Source organism: Danio rerio, chromosome 8 (assembly GCF_052040795.2).
Source record: "Danio rerio strain M-AB ecotype USA chromosome 8, GRCz13ab, whole genome shotgun sequence".
Classification (NCBI taxonomy): domain Eukaryota; kingdom Metazoa; phylum Chordata; class Actinopteri; order Cypriniformes; family Danionidae; genus Danio; species Danio rerio.
In genome coordinates, this window is record NC_141028.1 from 25,493,383 (window position 1) to 25,510,123 (window position 16,741).

Here is a 16,741-nt window from a genome sequence, read left to right on the forward strand (position 1 = left end):
GTGACATGATAAAGCAATACTATCTTTCATTTTTTGCCTTAAACAGCCATGACCACAACCCTTTAATGGATTCTTGCTTTCTATTTCTGCAGCTTTGCATTGTGTAGCCCCACCCATTGTGTTATCTTGTTGGTCTTTAATCAGCTCAACCTGTATATTAAACATGGCAATCTTCTGATCAGCTGAGATTGTGCATCACACTGCTAGATTTCACACTTATTGTTGGCAGGCGAATTCCTCAAAGCACTTTAGAAATCAGCACAGCTGGTGAGATGCACATCTGTTGTTTAGAGTAATTTTTCTCTATTAAGCTCATAAGGCTCATGTAAAGCTACATTAAACACCAACATGTAATTACCTCCCCAGTCAGAGGGAAAAACACTAATAATGCAAGTTATTCTGTGAGGCTACGTATTCAAAATAGTCCACAACTAGTATAAGCACATAATTAAAGTGATAGTTCACTCAAAAAAAAAAAGAAAAGAAAAGAAAATTCTGTCATCATTTCATGTTGAACACAAAAGAATATATTTTGAAACATGTTGGAAACCTGTAACCATTGACTTCCATATTTGCTCTTCCTGTGGAAGTCAATGCTTACAGGTTTTCAGATTTCTTCAAACTATCTTCTTCTGTGTTCAACAGAATAAAGAAACTGGTATAGGTTTGGAACCACTTGAGGCTGGACAAATATTGAGTAATTTTTCATTTTTGGGTGAATTAATAATTTTAATCTTAACGAAATTTGATCCCAAATGACTGCAGCTAAACGTTCAAATGGTAATCTGTTCAGAGTCTGTTCATTTCAACATATCTGCCGTTAAAAGATAAGACTATTATCACCACCAGTGTCAGAGCCTCCGACAGAAACCCGCTCTGTTTCACATCAGAGAGAATTAAATATGAGGCCTCACCCCGACTTCGAGGTTTATTATAACCCGTGCAACCTGACACCGAGGGTTATAACTCTCAGTTAATAGGACTCGGTATTGGGAACTTCATGTCCTGGCTTATAATTAATGATTCCTCTTTGTGAGATTAACTAAGAGGCCCGGTTTATTAGCTGGATGACAATCCCTCATTCAGCGCCTGAATCGGGCAGCGGGGGCTCCGCGCAGTTGCATGTGCGCTGGCAGGGAGCTGGTTAACACTGACACGGCTGGCTGGTTTTAATAGGGAGGTAGTGGAGAGAGGGCGAGGTACAGCATACAGCACACTAGACACCTGCAAACACTTGACTGGACTCGTACAGAGAGGGAGCGCGCGTTTGACTCTGGAATATTAACGGATTTTTCCCCTCGTGATATGGTGAAGGATGACAGTGCGATTGGAAATGGGAAAGTTTGTTTGAGCTCTGCGTAGCTTCTTTCTCTCAAAGTGTACCCGGTTTAGGAACGCTAGCCTGTACTTTTGTATAAACTGCGGCGACTGGAAACTTTGGTAACTGAGAAAGAACGAACAGATGGACATTGGCGCGTGTATGTGCCTTTGGTGACCGTTTTTGTTCGTACCGGACAGTTGTGTGCCACGGAATGTAACATCTTCCACCTTAAGTTACCTGGACAAAAAGTAAGTGGCTCTTTTCAAAAAGCAAACACGATTTAATCATTTAGTATAAGGCTTGTTTGAATGACTGATACGGTTTGTTTATCTGCTCATCTCGGAGTTCTTTGTTTACATTGTCATGTCACCTACTGTACAGTGAGGTGCCTAACAAGACAGCACTTAAAGGAGTCATTTTTAAGCATCACCACTCGTATGTTTGGTCCCCAACAATGCAGCTGACTGGAAAAATGACAATGCTGCACAACTGAAAAGATGTTTGAGGTTATGTACTGATTAAACACTTTAGAAAATCATATATGAACCCAATGAATAATGTCAGAACACATTTTGAAATGGCTCAAGGATCTTTATAATATATGTTTTTTTTTGTTGGCAGCTTTAAGCCTTTGTCTCAGTGATCCACAGGGTCCTGCGTCTTCAGAGATGAGGTTCCCACATGAGCCTTCATTGTCCACTTTACACCCACACGGCAAAGTTGCTCAGGATTTGTCAGATTTCTGTTAAAACAAATTTAGCAGGTTACTTTAGAGGTGACATTTCGAAATGCACAATATATGTTCACGTCTCTAATGCATTATTTATACAGAGCACCACCTGAAAAAGTAATGCATTATGTATTGTAAGTTAAAAGCATATAACAGACCTCAAATGTAATTTGTTGGTTTCTAATCCAATTCTTTGCATGCGCAAAATTGAACATGACGTTAATTATGCTTTACAGAGAAGTTTCATTGCACAGTTCAAGACAAGTTAGACATTATAAAAGAAACGGAAGCTGTTGAATATGTGGTTTACTTGGTTCTTTAGTCAGTTTTTTGATTGATTTGTGAAGTGCATGTGAACTTCATCACAAATACTTCCCTGGCTGTACCACATTTGGTGGTTTCAGGTATCAAGCATCAGAGCTTGAATTTCTCCACAAAACATGAAAAGGCTCTTACGTGGTTATGATTTTAAAGCTGTTATGAAATTTATGTCCTTTGGTTGCTGGAGTTGAAATATAAAAAATGTATTTCATTTGCGTCCTTGCTTTTAAGACATGAGGATGAGTTTTAATGCCAAGACAGAGAAAGATGAGGAATAAAGGATTCAATAGTAACTCAGTTTATGGTTTTTATGGGTGTAAATAGAATTCTTTAATGCGCCACATGAAAGTATTGATGCAGTTCTCTGTTTGTTACCTTGGCCCTTCTAAACGACTCTGGTATGTTATTTTTCTGTGGTGGTTTCTTTTTTTTTTACTCTAAAAGCATCTAACCCTGATATAAAGATGCCCTGTTTTAGTGGAGTAGAATTTTCACCAACCTATTGAGTTTATTCATAACCAACCTGCTGCTTGAAAGACTTGACAGTGGAATTCTGTGAATCGTGTCTCATCAATTATTGAGCAGATATTGAGGCAGACGAGGAAAGAAGGTCTGAAATCGATTGAAAGGCATCTTGCCCTGAGGGGTTCACTGGATCTGCCTTTATTTTGGTATTGTTGACAGGCCTTAGTGAAATATTAATCTTGCCAATCATAGTATACACTATACACTGACTTACTAGAAGCTGTGCTATCCATACTAAAATCATTTGCTTGTATGATTTGTAGGGCTTCTTGTTAAACTCTGTTAGTTTAAAGCTTTTAGTTATTGAATTGTGTATCTGTGTAGCTTTACCAAAGAACATTTATGTCTTCTTTATAGACATGCAGTCACCAAAAATATTATTCACTTGAGTGTTTACACATAATTTTAAGTCTAAACCTAAAGATACACTCATAAATGCTGGGTTGTTTCAACCCAAATTTAGGACAAATGTAGGCAAGCCCAACCATTGCTTTAAACATTTAATTTTAAGTAATTAACAGATTTAACCTGATGGTTTGGTTTGTCCATATCTGACCTAAATTTGGGTTTAAACAACTCAGGATGTTTGACAGAGTGTACAAAGAAAAACTCTGAAATAAGTTTTTATAGTATATATTTAGTGCCCTAACATTCCAAATACACTCAATGTGTGTGTGCACCCAATTGAAAAATCATTTACTGTATAAACTCCTAATTTGGGATCTCATCTTGTAAAATCATGTCCTGGTTTAGGTTGCATTTAAATTTCTGCCAAAATGGATTAAAGTTCACTTGAAAGCTCAGCATGGTTCTGTTGGCAGCTTTACAGTTATTAAAATGCACTGCACTAATTGAGCATTTGCACCAGAATTAAATTTAATTGAACCATAAACAATATTCCATATAATTGTGCACAAACCCCTATTTTACACTTTATTTAATTTAATTAGACAAAATACTATGTGTTGTCTGCCAATAAAGGATTCTTGGCTGTTGTGATTTACTTAACTATGTGGTCTTAGTGATGTTTACTGGTACATGAAGTCCTACCTCAAGTTGATGCAGGTGTCTTGACAGTCACCTATTCATCATGGATGTATCTCACCACAATAACTATGTTTCACTAAAATTTCTATAAACTATAAAGCTTTTTGTCTTATTAAACAGAGAAATTGGCATTGTGTTATAAATGAAAACCTTTCTTAACATTCTCCAAAGTAAATGCCACTTACTTTGATGCTTTGTTATTTAGATCAATGGCATGTTTATACTTTCTCAGGCTGCTATATTTCTGTTGCTGACAGATCTTGCATACAAGTTTATCCTCTAAGTTTTTCTTTGCACATTATTTTCATCTTAATCACTCTTGTGACAAAGGAAAAGGCTGAAATAAGCATTCTAAACTGGTCACTTTGTTCTATTTTGAGCGTTCCTTTAAGACATTATGAGGTCATGTTTGGGAGAAAACTGAGCTGATGTCTTTGTGATTAACACACTTTGAACATTAAGAAGGGAATCTTTTTATACATAAACAGCCCCTTAAAGGCACATAAATATTCACAAGGATGATTTTCCAGGCATATTTCAAAGAGCCCACAAATGGATAATTAATACCTGTACAAACCTGTTGACATAATGGGGGAACATTTGTCTTGAGAACAGAAATGGGCCTTTCATCAGCTATAATTTGCAAACAATTTATTGGACATAAGTACTTGCCAGTGTCTGGATGTCTGCCTTTCTATAATATTAAAACAAGCTTTATCGTTAATGCATTTGAGAGTTTTTGCTTTCAGAACAGCTAATGCGCAAGATCACACAGTTCCCAGAATTTTTTAAATCATCCCCAACACTCTTTCTAGTGAAACTATTATCATTTGCATTCTAATACTTTCCTTGAACTTATGAATGTTACGCTTTTATCCTTTCCTAGTTTTTTTTTTTTTTACTTAAAGGAAATGATTTTTAACTTGCATTGTTATTCGTTATTGTTGCGCATTTCAACATTCATTTAGCTTTTTTTGTTCACTATGTAAGTTACACACTTAAATTCCCATTTGTCACAAGTGACTCTCTTTCTTTCTGCCACACACACACAAACAGAGAGAGATGCACTCATGTATACACTTCTCACTCTCTACAAATACAACAAGCCTCTTGAGGCAGTTGTCATGGTAGCGTCAGTGGTGCTGGGGGTCAATGTAGGGTCAAACTGGACTCTGGGGGTTTGTGGAGGGAGGAATATGGGGTACAAGTGATAATTTAGTGATGTCATCTTGGATATGGGAGGTGCCCCCTTAAGAACAAGTGTGTTCTTGATGCAGTTTCTAAATTAGATGGCTATTGTTCTAAGAAATCTGCTCACCCAAACAGAATGAAGATGTTTGTTTGTTTTTTGTCCTCTTATATTTATTGATTTGTTAACACTTACCAAGTTAGTTTATTTAACTTTTCTCCATGTTATAAGGTTGGGAACATTTTTGAAATGATGGCCTGTTTCTACTTGCGTTTCTACTGCCAAACGGGTACCAATGGTACCCTTTTGGTGTGCATGGTGTACGATAGACAGTCAACGTCATTCTTGCTCGAAAAAAAAGTGTCAAAGTAAAGCTGTATGGGTCATTCACCTATCATATGAGAAGCACTTCTCACAAAACAGATGTTTTATACACATAAATGCTTGTGTAAATGTACTGTACTAACCTTTCTATGAACATGATTTGATTATAACTGCAGACCAATGATATTTATTGGCCTACTATAATGTCTGTGATCATATTGTGTTCAAATAAATGTAACATATATGAGCACATACAGACCCTTACAGTCTCCCATATGTTACCAATTACAGAAAAACTACACACAGCATACATTTAGTAGTTATTTGTGGACTAAATGTATAGCCCACAGTCAGTGCAAACCTCTCATCTGCATCTTTATTCTTCACCAGCACATGTAACCTCCTGTTAGAAAATAATTCTGTCTTTCCCGAGTTCATAATAGTCCAAAAGGTGATGATAATAGTCGCAACTTGGCAGTTTGTTCATGTTTTAGGTTGCTGAATGAATTAATTGTTTTTTTAGGCTTCTGCTTTGTTTTTGTTATTACGGTATAATGTCTCGGGTGTATTTAAAAATGGTGCCTCTTTTGTTTTCATTATCCTAGCTTGTGCACGAACAAGTGCTGTATAGTATCCCTGTAAACCAATAGTGTTCAGCTGCGTGTCTTGCTATGCCTTTTGGTTCCCTTTTGTTGTGCTAGGTACCCATTAGAAAGGGTACCCAAAAACTGGTATTGTTTGGTCCACTTTTTGGTACCTTCTGGCAGTGGAAACAGCCGTAAAAGCGTACCATACCGTACCATACCACTCAGTGGAAACAGGCCATAATAGTCAAACAATTAAAAAAACAAGTCAAGAAGCAGGGACAGGAGCATTGTTTGCAAGCTTATTATGATGAAACGGAAAAAAAAAGAGAGTAGGTACTACATTTAAATTGTAATTTATTACACAACTTATAGATTGTAACTTGGATGTACTATATCCACCATTTGTCATTATCATGTGACCTACCAGTGTCAGTTCCGTCGATTCACTCCTTTTTTTTGAATTCTCTTGTATGGCATCATGGGATAGCGATGCATACTTTCAGAATCTTGCCGGAAGTACTATGTCATCCAGGTACTTTTTGAATACAGTTTTTTTAATACTATAAATTTGGACATATTACTCAGCTTGTATGCTGTTTTTAACATGCTATACTGTACGTACTATTGGAAGTATGTGATTTCGAATGCATCCTATGACTGCAAGCTTTCAGAATTTTAATTAGAGCATTCTTAATTTTGCAAGGCAGATTCCATTTGCTCTTGTTGTTTTTTCAGGACAAACAATTTTTTTTATATCTGGGGTGTTACTGAAAATGATTAAAAATGCTACAGCTGACTAAAGTGGGAAGAAAGTAATGTGTCCATTAGCAGTCAGGAATCCATTTGTTACAGTAAGAATAACCATGGTCTATATCATGTCAGACATGCTGACATTACTGTTTAGACTGGCTCTTTTGCCATAATCCTGAAGATTGTAGGCATTCTTTTCATGTGTCTTAGAAAAAAAGAAAGACTCTAAGGATTTGTGTAAACATCACAACGTTTTTATTCTGTCAATCAAGTCCTTCACATAAAAATCTGTCTATCCTCATATACAATAGGCATAGGCCAGAATACTATTCTGACAGTATAATAACTTTAGATAAAAATATTAAGGTTTCTCAGTAATGTGATTACTGCTCTAAAATATATTCTTTTTAAATGCCTGGGTAAAAAATAAAACTTTTTTTCCCCTTTGAACTAAATATATTTTATTTTGAGAAAAATTAAAAATATTTTGGCACAGTAAACATGTCAGGCTAAGTAATTCAAATGAATCTTTGCCTTTTGCTGTCTTTATTAGTTTCAAAAACATAGATTTCTTTACAATTCAAAACGACATCTTTGGAGATATTTGCTGCTGGAGTTACAAGCCACTTTCACACATACAGCCCTTTCTGGAAAATTACTGGCCATTTTCCGGAAAGGTCTGTATGGTTGAACAGGCCATTTTTGAAAATAGCGGTAAATTCGTTCCGGCCCTTTTCTGGAAACAGAAGTTGTAACAGTACTGGCAATGTTACGGAATGTTGCGCTGTGTGAACACAGCAGGAAAATTGCCAGAAAGAGCACGTTCACAGTTAAAACGCGTTGGTGTGTGATGTCTACCCCAGCCAATCAGAACATTCAGACACATTCACACCTGTGCTGTTTATGAAAATAAAAGCCTTTGAATATTTTTCCAGAAACATTTAGCTGCTAAATGTTAGTCAGAAAATGTTTCTATGTTTCTTCTTAATACCAACTGTGTAAAAAAATATTGTTAAAATTCGTTTGATAAACAGCTGTTTGTTTACCTCCAAACTCTGCTACAGTTGCTTGATGTGCGTGCATGTGAAGCTGCCAATGAGCACCAGCACACATGCATATGTACATTTCGACACGCAAAAGTGTTTCTCTATATGCTTTCATCAAAGTTGTTCACAATACTTATCCATCTACAGAGTTTGTAATGTCGTCAAGTGTTTACAAACACAAGCGCAGCCGTTTAGAGGTTATTTCTGGTTAATGATATCACAATTTATCAGAATTTTGGAATGGATGTGTGAATGGATCTTTTTTGCAAAAATTCTGTACATCCTTGCCTGTGTGATCACTGATTTTTTAAAAAATTTTTTCTAAATTTACTGGTAAAGTCGTTCCGGTAAGTTTCTGGATATTTATTGGTATCGCTGTGTGAAATGGCTTTACTGTTGTCTAAAATATGTTTAAAAAAACTTACATATACTGTAGGAACGGTATAGCAGAATATTTTGGCGGTTTTAAAACGTTAACTTTTCCAAGCCCCAGAATACCTTGAAAACAGTTATTCGTCCCATGCCTAATAGACAATCTTGCATTTTTTTTAATAATCTTTTTTTTCTGTATGATCATAATTTTCAGGAAATCAATCAAGACTTGTTTTTTTTTTTTTTTTTTTGACTTGTTTTTTGTTTCAGTTAAAGATATTTACTAAATTCTTATGTAGTATAACAGTAAACTCTGGGAAAAAAATAAAAATAAAAAACGGTGTTGCTCTGTCTTAATTTTTTTTTCACTTTTATATCTCGTAATATAACTTAAAACAGTCCAATAAAGGCAGAGCAAACCATTACAAAGAAAGGAAAAGGGGTGAAATCAGAGATTTTACACAACTAAACATATCATATGTAAGCTGTACATGTGTTTGAGCACTATTAATGAATTATATTAAATCAATCTATGGCTCTTACAATTTTACTACAAACTGTTACATTGGTAATAAAATGCCAACTTAATGATTACTCTTATGTCTAGCTCTCATTTAACAAATCAACCTAATACTGTAAAGTCCTCACCTATTATCATATATTCTCAGTGTCCTTTTAAAGCATCCATTCGGACCTCAAAGCAGAAGCACCTGACTTGACTTCAGAATGCAGACCCCCCTCATCAACCCCATCCCAGTCCTGGTGCCACATTTACAGAGAAAGGCACAATGCAGGGGCGTCAATAACAGTGAGCAAGAGTGCCTAATCCCTGCAGCTGTCAGCCCTGCGAGTATTAAGCCTCCATTCTGAAGATTCCTGGGTCTTTGCCAATCTAAGACCAACAGTAGTTGCTGCGAGAGTCCGCTGATGACCAAATGATCTATTCTGTAGCCGGAGAGGACAGTGGATACAAAGAAAAATGAAGTCATCACTTCAGAAGGGCATGAAAAGGCTTGAGGGGAAAGAAGACACGGTGCGTTCATCTGGGCCTGTGATGCTATGCTAATGTCACGCTGAAGTGTCTGGTTGTTCTCAGACGATCTGGAAAATGTAACGGTATGACAAAAGAATAAAAATAAACGTTAAGTTAGGTGTTGAGTGAGGCATGCCAAAAATAGCAAGTGGAAACTTGTTAACATGGAGATTTCAACTCTTTCTTGCATTTTCATTTTTTTTTCAGCCTTGTGTTCAAATTCAGTTATTTCACTTTAAACTTTAAAATTAGATGTTAGTATCAGTATGTTAGTCTTCAAAGATATTTATCAGCTAGTGTGGTACCATACAATCAATGTCAAAATTTGTGTCTAGATTATATACAACTGATGTTTAGCATTAAAATAAATTAAAATTGTTACAACTCCAACAAGGAGCAGTACAAAAAACCTACATCAATGAAAAAAAACATAATAATAAATATTCTGAAAATAAAGTACAGGGAGTTTCAACAACTGATATAAACATGTCATTTTTGTTGTTAGTCACTTCCACCTAAATCGAACAATGTGTATTTTTCACCTCATACTTCAGTTTATCATCAAACCAATCAAATGCTTTCTAGTATCTGACTTTGGCATTCATTTAGTTGATCAAACGTAAAATGAGATGAAAAGCCGTTCGCACGCACAAGCCTGTCAGGATCAGCAGGCTAGAGCTGAAGCTCCAAAGTAATCAATAAGGCAGTGAAGATTATTGATTTTTTAAATAATCAGACCTTAAAAGCGCTGATTTCGTAACAGCATACAGTTCACCAAAAGCATTTGACCCAGGTTACTAAAAACTGAAAAGTTCTTTTGCATACTTCTGCATATATTACATGAAACATCAAGTAAAGATGCACATTTCAACATTTTAAAGCACTTTACAGAACTTTTAAACGTTATGAAAAGAACCTATATATATAAATATATATACACACACATACACACACACAGTTTAAAAAAAATATTTCCCTTATAATTATATTTATTTGTGATGGTTTAACAGAAAATTTTCACTGTGTTTCCTATAATATTGTTTCTTTTTCTTTTTAAAATAATGATAAAATTAAATTAATTAAAAAATTAAGGTCAATATTATTAGGCCCTTTAAGTATTTAATTCTTTTTCTTCCTTACTCACCTAATATTTAAGCCTTTAAATCACACTTTAGGCTAAATACTACATGATTTACAGATGATTCCTTGGATTTACTAATTTTATTTAAGTTTAGTGGTGTAAACGGTTTATTTGTGCTGAATTTTAACAAGCAAATTAAGTTGAACATTACTAAATTTAATTTGTTTAAATTCAACACATAAATTGTTGGCAAGGCAAGTTTATTCATATAGCACATTTCATACACAGTGGCAATTCAAAGTGCTTTAGATAAACAGGGATGAAAGAGACAAATATAAATAAAATAAAAATAAATACACTCAAAAAAAAGAATTTTTTTTTGCTTGTTTAAACTACTTAATTAAAATGAGCAGAAACAACACAGTTCTTGACATTTCTTTGGGACAACTTAAATTTTTTATGTTTAATCATAAACTTAATCATTTTGTGTTGGGTCAACATGAATGAATTATGTGGAACCCTGCCTTTTTTACAGTGTAATATAAAAACGGATGAAATAGGTATAAAGACAGTTTTTCCATATTCCAAAAAACCAGTGTATCATATTTTCTCATTTTACTTTGGGCCTTCCCCATTCTGGAGATAATCTTCTCCCTCTTCTGTGGACTTTTTTTTTTTTTTGCAACAATTTTGCAGACATCATTTTTTCAGTGTAGTATCTTGCAAAATGACTAGTAAAATATTGGTTATTAAAACTTCTGTTTTAAAATGTTGACAAATCCTGACAAAACGCGTTTGGTAAATACTTTTATAGTTATTATTTATTCTGGGTTTTTACCTTTTAATGTATAGGACAGTAGAGAGTATTGACAGGAAAGCGTGGTGAGCAGAGAGTGGGGTTGGCATAGGACCTCAAAGCGGGAATCAAAATCAGGTCGCCATGAGCGCTGGAGTGCATATGTCACTGCACTACCACTAAGCCATTGGCGACAAATGAAAAATATTTTTAAACAAGTGAAAAATTCACAGGAGGGCTAATGATTTGACTTCAAATTTATATAAATAACACAATTAATTAATTATTAAAAAAATACTGTTAATATGTTTGTGTTAATATATAAAATTTTAGATTTACATATTTAAAAATATTATAAATTCTGTATTATGTTGTTTAAAATGTTTGATATATTTTCTGTGATGTATGTGAGGTGCAGTTTATCGAATATTAATTCAAGCTTTGAATCTCGTCTGTATCGCATTTTGGGTTGCCATTTAATCCCCAATGTAAAATCTGGGTTCTCAAGCAAAGTCAATTCACAACACATCAAAATGCAATTGAAACTGACCACTAATGGATTGGACCTCCTTTATTCTTTTGATGCAGTGCATAACAACATTGCATCTTATCATGAGGTCCCCTGATGCGGGAAAACAGCTGTCAGCTATGAATAGATGGTGCCGCACTGCTGGGGTAATTGTAGAGGAATCCAGTGTTTATCATGTAAATAAAAGAAGAGAGGCTATCGAAACAGGTGTCGATATGTACAGGGAGGCTATGTGCTGTTCGCCCTGCTCTGCGTAAAGTCTCTCTAATGCTCTTGCTCTCAATTTGTAACATTACAACACACAAGCACCACTTTCAGGGATCTGCTTTTGCCAAAGGGGAGGGGAAGGCATTGTGGTAGGGATTAGGAGGAGAGACGGCCAGAGTTCATATCTGCGTATTTATGTGTGTGGCTCGAGAATGATGGAGTGCATTAATATTGCATGATGTAAAAGCACTTTTTTGTTATTTCTGAATTAGCGCCTCATTATTTCCCCATTGGAGATAACCAAATAAATGTAGTAGGCTGCTCACACGCAGTATGTTTACATGGACAGCAATATTCTGATATTAACACAAAAGAAACATACTGTAAATTCATTCTCATAGAAAACACAAATCAAGATTGAATTAAGATCTCATTCTTTTGTCCTATTTCACATTATGGTGTATACATGTACACAACTTAAATCACTCTATTATCAACGTCTAGGACTTTTAGCTGAATTTGTGACAGAATACACTGGTCAACAGTTCAGTGGCACACAAAAGTGCATGGCCTTGTCTGTTTTGCACACAACCTCCTTTTTTCAGTGCCCCAAGCATAATGCTTAAAGCTTTGTTTAATTGTAAACCATCTGTGAAATGTTTTAAACATTGTGTACACTGAAATGTAACAATTTTTTCACACAGTTCATATATCCAGTATTAAATTGCTTCTTATAATTCAGCAAATTAATTTCAGCAGATCATTAATAAATCCGAAAAACCCAAAACAAGAAGCGAGTTTTTCTTCGTCAATATTACAGATGTGCTGAGTATTACTGTACTGTCAGAAATGCAAAGCACTAGACGATCACAATTAAGCTTGTAATACTAATATCACATTAAAATACCAAGTGTAATGTTCATTTTCACTAGTGATGAAGCAAAACACACCTCTTACTCCATTTTCAATATGTATGTGGAATATTTGTTGCACAACCTTATTAGTTTATCAGCTTATTTGATTTGTTTCAGTTCTTCTGGATGGAAGTTCCCCAAAACTTTAGTGCGACTAATATTTCAAATGTAGGCTTTCAAAAAATGAAAAATTAAACAACAACTGTCTCATAAGTTTAGTTTCTAAACATCCAAATCAAACAAAATCGACATATTTTTAGGTTGGCCGAGCTAATGCGCATGCGCACTCGAAAGAAATGAAATCACGACACCAACCTCATTTATGGCTGTATTACACTTTATCATCTTCTGGATTATGATCGTCAGATCACTTTAATCATCTCAAGTTATTCACAACTTGGGCTTGATGGCAAATCTCCTTCAGAAATGAAAGCGACTCTTTGTTTACAAGTGTGTGGACGTTTGAGTAGTTGCTGTCATGTGATGTGCGTTGACAGGATGGACTGTACCTCGTGTTTGTCTAATACAAATAGCAAAACCAAAAAAGTCTTTTCAAGAGCGCTTGGTTCATTTAAAAGTAGAGATTTTCAGCTTTACCTGGATATATTTCTTATGTCTGTGAAGCAAGTATTTGCTGAGATTCCAGTGCATTTGTTGACCACAAAAAAAAACTGTCTTAAAAGCACACGACTAGTCTGAGCTAGTGATCACTGATTAGCTCCTGTACTAGTAGGCGGGGCCTCATTCGCCATATTGACCATTACACTTTCCCCCATTCAAAACTATACGAGTGGCATGTCTTGTGTAATCTATAGTCTTTGCATATATGTGGACATTGTGATGTTGGCCATTAATTGATTTAGTAAGTTCTGTAACGACTAAACCAGCAACATTAAAGGAATATTCTAAAAGCCTTCATGAAGGTCTGTCAAGCTGCAGAGTTCAGTTCCTGCAATCCTGTAACACACTGACCTGTAGGTTTCAAACAAGACTGAATGACTAAATTTGATCAGGTGTGTTTAACTAGGGTTGGAACTAAACTGTGAACTAAAGAGTCCAGGAGTTTGACACCCGTGCTTTAAAAGGACACTCTTTTTTGTACAACTGCCCTAGAGTTAAATAGCTGAGTTTTACAATTTTTGAATCCCTTCAACCAATCTCTGGGTCTTCTAGGAACACTTTTAGCTTAACTTATATATTATTGAATCGGATTAGACCATTAGTATCCTACTCAAAAATTACCAATGAATTTTTATCATTTTCCTATTTAAATCTTGATTTTCTATAGTTACATTGTGTACTTAGTCTGGCAGAAAGCGAAATTGCTATTTTCAATGCCAAATGGCTAAAAACTGTGGTCTCATTCCGGCGTAATGATCAAGGAACTTTGTTGCTGTACCATGGCTGCAGCAGGCACAATATTACACTGTACTGTAGTTAGCTGGGGTCTATTTTCAGGCGCTGTTGAATTTCATTTGTGCCTGCTGCAGCTGTTGCTCATCAAAATGCATTAGCCATTTTTGAGCAATGCTAATGGTCTAATCTGAATTAATAATCTATGCTAAGCTAAGCTAAAAGAGCTCCAGCCAGACTTGGAGATCAGCTGATTAGACTCCAAAATGGTAAAACCCCTCTGTTTATCTCTTGTTAAAATATAAAAAATAGAGTGTTTCTTTAATCATAAAATTGTCTTATTCAGAAAAAGGTGAACAATTCGGTTTCTGATATCTATGTAAACGTAGCCTCAGTGTGAGGAAATGGTTGTCACATGTTGCTTGGCAACTGCACAACACTGCTGACACATGAAGGTGAAAATGTCACTGTGGTTTGTGGCCAGCGGTCACTTCAAAGACCCACACATAAGATGTTCTGAGCTTAGCGGCCTTTGAAGACGGGAGCTGAATCCGGTCCTTAAGGGTGGTGAAGCTTAGCCAATGACTCCAAAGCTGTCTGCTCCACCCGGTTTAAATGCACAGTGCTGGACCTTCGTGTAGGGGGCAGCCAACATTAGAGCTGGACACGGGCCACAATTCCCTCAACAGTGGCACGCACTTAGCTCCCTGACACTAGAGAGCATGTGTGCCTTCGTCCAAACCTTCCCTCACTTGCTAAACACACAACATGAACTTGCTTTAGACCTGGCCCTGAGAAAGCCAATCTGTTATGCTACTTGCCTGTGTATTTTAAAGCTGGCTGTCAGAGATTTTTGCAGGACTGCTTCAAAAAAACATGCATGATGGGAGGTGGGTTAGTGTGTGAAATGGCAAAAATGCAGCAGTAAATGTATTGATGTATTTGTGATTTATGTTTGCACTTTGGGAAATGTCTGTAAAGATAAGACCTTGAGCTGTGTTAATATGAAGAAGATTCTGGTCATTATTTTTGGCACATTTTGACAGTGGTTTGAATCATAATTTATAAGTTGAGTTTTAGGATTAAAGGAAATTCCTGTAATATTATATATGATAATGTGCTTCTATAATGGGTTTTGCATTATAGTGTGTTGTAAAAGAGCTATGTAGATTTGTTTATTTAATTTAGCAGTTTATCCAAAGATCCATATTTAAAAGGAGTTTGAGAAAATGCTTTTTATCTCCATTTAGTTTGTTTTTGCATTATTTCATTAAATGTTAAACACAAATGAAAAAAGTTTGGGGTCAGTTTTATTTATTTTTTCAGGTTTTTTTGTTTTAAAGAAAACTATTCTGTTCATCAAGGATCATTTATTAAATGAAAAAAAAGTAAATTGTTAAATATTTATAAAAAGGTTAAGTAACTGCTTTTTGATTGTATGTAGTTCCAAATTAAGTTATTACTTCAGTCATTATTGCTTTTATAACTATTACCTTTATGCATCTATTCATTCAATTTCTTTTCAGCTTAGTCCCTTTATTAACCAGGGGAGCCACAGGGGAAAGAACCACCAACTTATCCAGCATATGTTTTAGGGCCTACTCACACTATGCCATCCGTACGGTGCCCAGGCCCGTTTCCCGAATCGTTTGAGAAGCGTGAGTGCGCTGAATCGCGCTCAAGCACGGTTCACTTGGCTGGCCCTGGCCCGGTTGGAAGAGGTGTGCCTGAGCGCGGTACACTTGGGCTTTGGCGCGGTACGCTTGTGTGTGATCGCAAAACGCGCCAAAGCCCGAAACCGAAAGCGAGACGTGACTTTTAAGGGACTGTTTGATATGGATTTATTAATCATTCTTACTGTTCAGTGAACGCAAACTGCCGTGGTTTATTAAAGACGCAAACTCCTCACAGCACGCCAGCTGCGCGCCTTCAGCAGACCTCCTCATTCCTGCAGCACGAGAGCTTAATGATTTTTTATGAGCGCCAAAAGTGGCGGAACTGTTCGGCGAAATATCTGACTGCGTGTCCCCGCATCCCTAAGGACTGTTTGGCGAAATATTTGACTGCATGTCAATGCATATCAAACGACTGAAACGATATAACTAGAGAAATCTCCACTGTGCTACTGAGTGAGAGCGTATGGCAAGCCGTTTTAGCATTTAAACCTTGTTCTGACTATCCATAAATATATTTAGAGATATCTCTAATTATATTTTGACTAGTCATAATTATAATTCGACTAGTCAGAATGACAATTAGAGATATCTGCAATTACAATTGGACTAGTACGAAATCAGATTGGAGATATCTGCAAATATATTATGACTAGTCATATTCCTCCATTGACTTCCATTGAAAAATATTTGCAGATATCTCTAAATGAGTTTTGACTCGTCAAAAATCCAATTCAAGATATCTACAACTGTAATTCGACTATTAGTAAATTAATTAGAGATCTTCAAATATATTTGTAAATATCTCTAAATATGACGAATTAAAGACATCTCCAAATGTATTATGACTAGTAAAAACTCAGAGATATCTCTAATTACAATTGTGACGAGTCAAAACTCATTTAGAGATATCTGCAAATATTTTTCAATGGAAGTCAATGGA

General features: G+C 35.7%; 1 protein-coding gene across 2 annotated transcripts in view; it reads left to right on the forward strand.

Moving 5' to 3' along the window:
- Positions 1-1,171: 1,171 nt before the first annotated feature.
- Positions 1,172-16,741, forward strand: part of sema3gb (sema domain, immunoglobulin domain (Ig), short basic domain, secreted, (semaphorin) 3Gb) — a 72,517-nt gene continuing 56,947 nt past the window's right edge. For both annotated transcript variants that reach the window (XM_087263301.1, XM_087263302.1), the window contains exon 1: positions 1,172-1,569. The gene's annotated coding sequence lies outside the window, so the exon portion shown is untranslated. The remainder of the gene's footprint in view (positions 1,570-16,741) is intronic.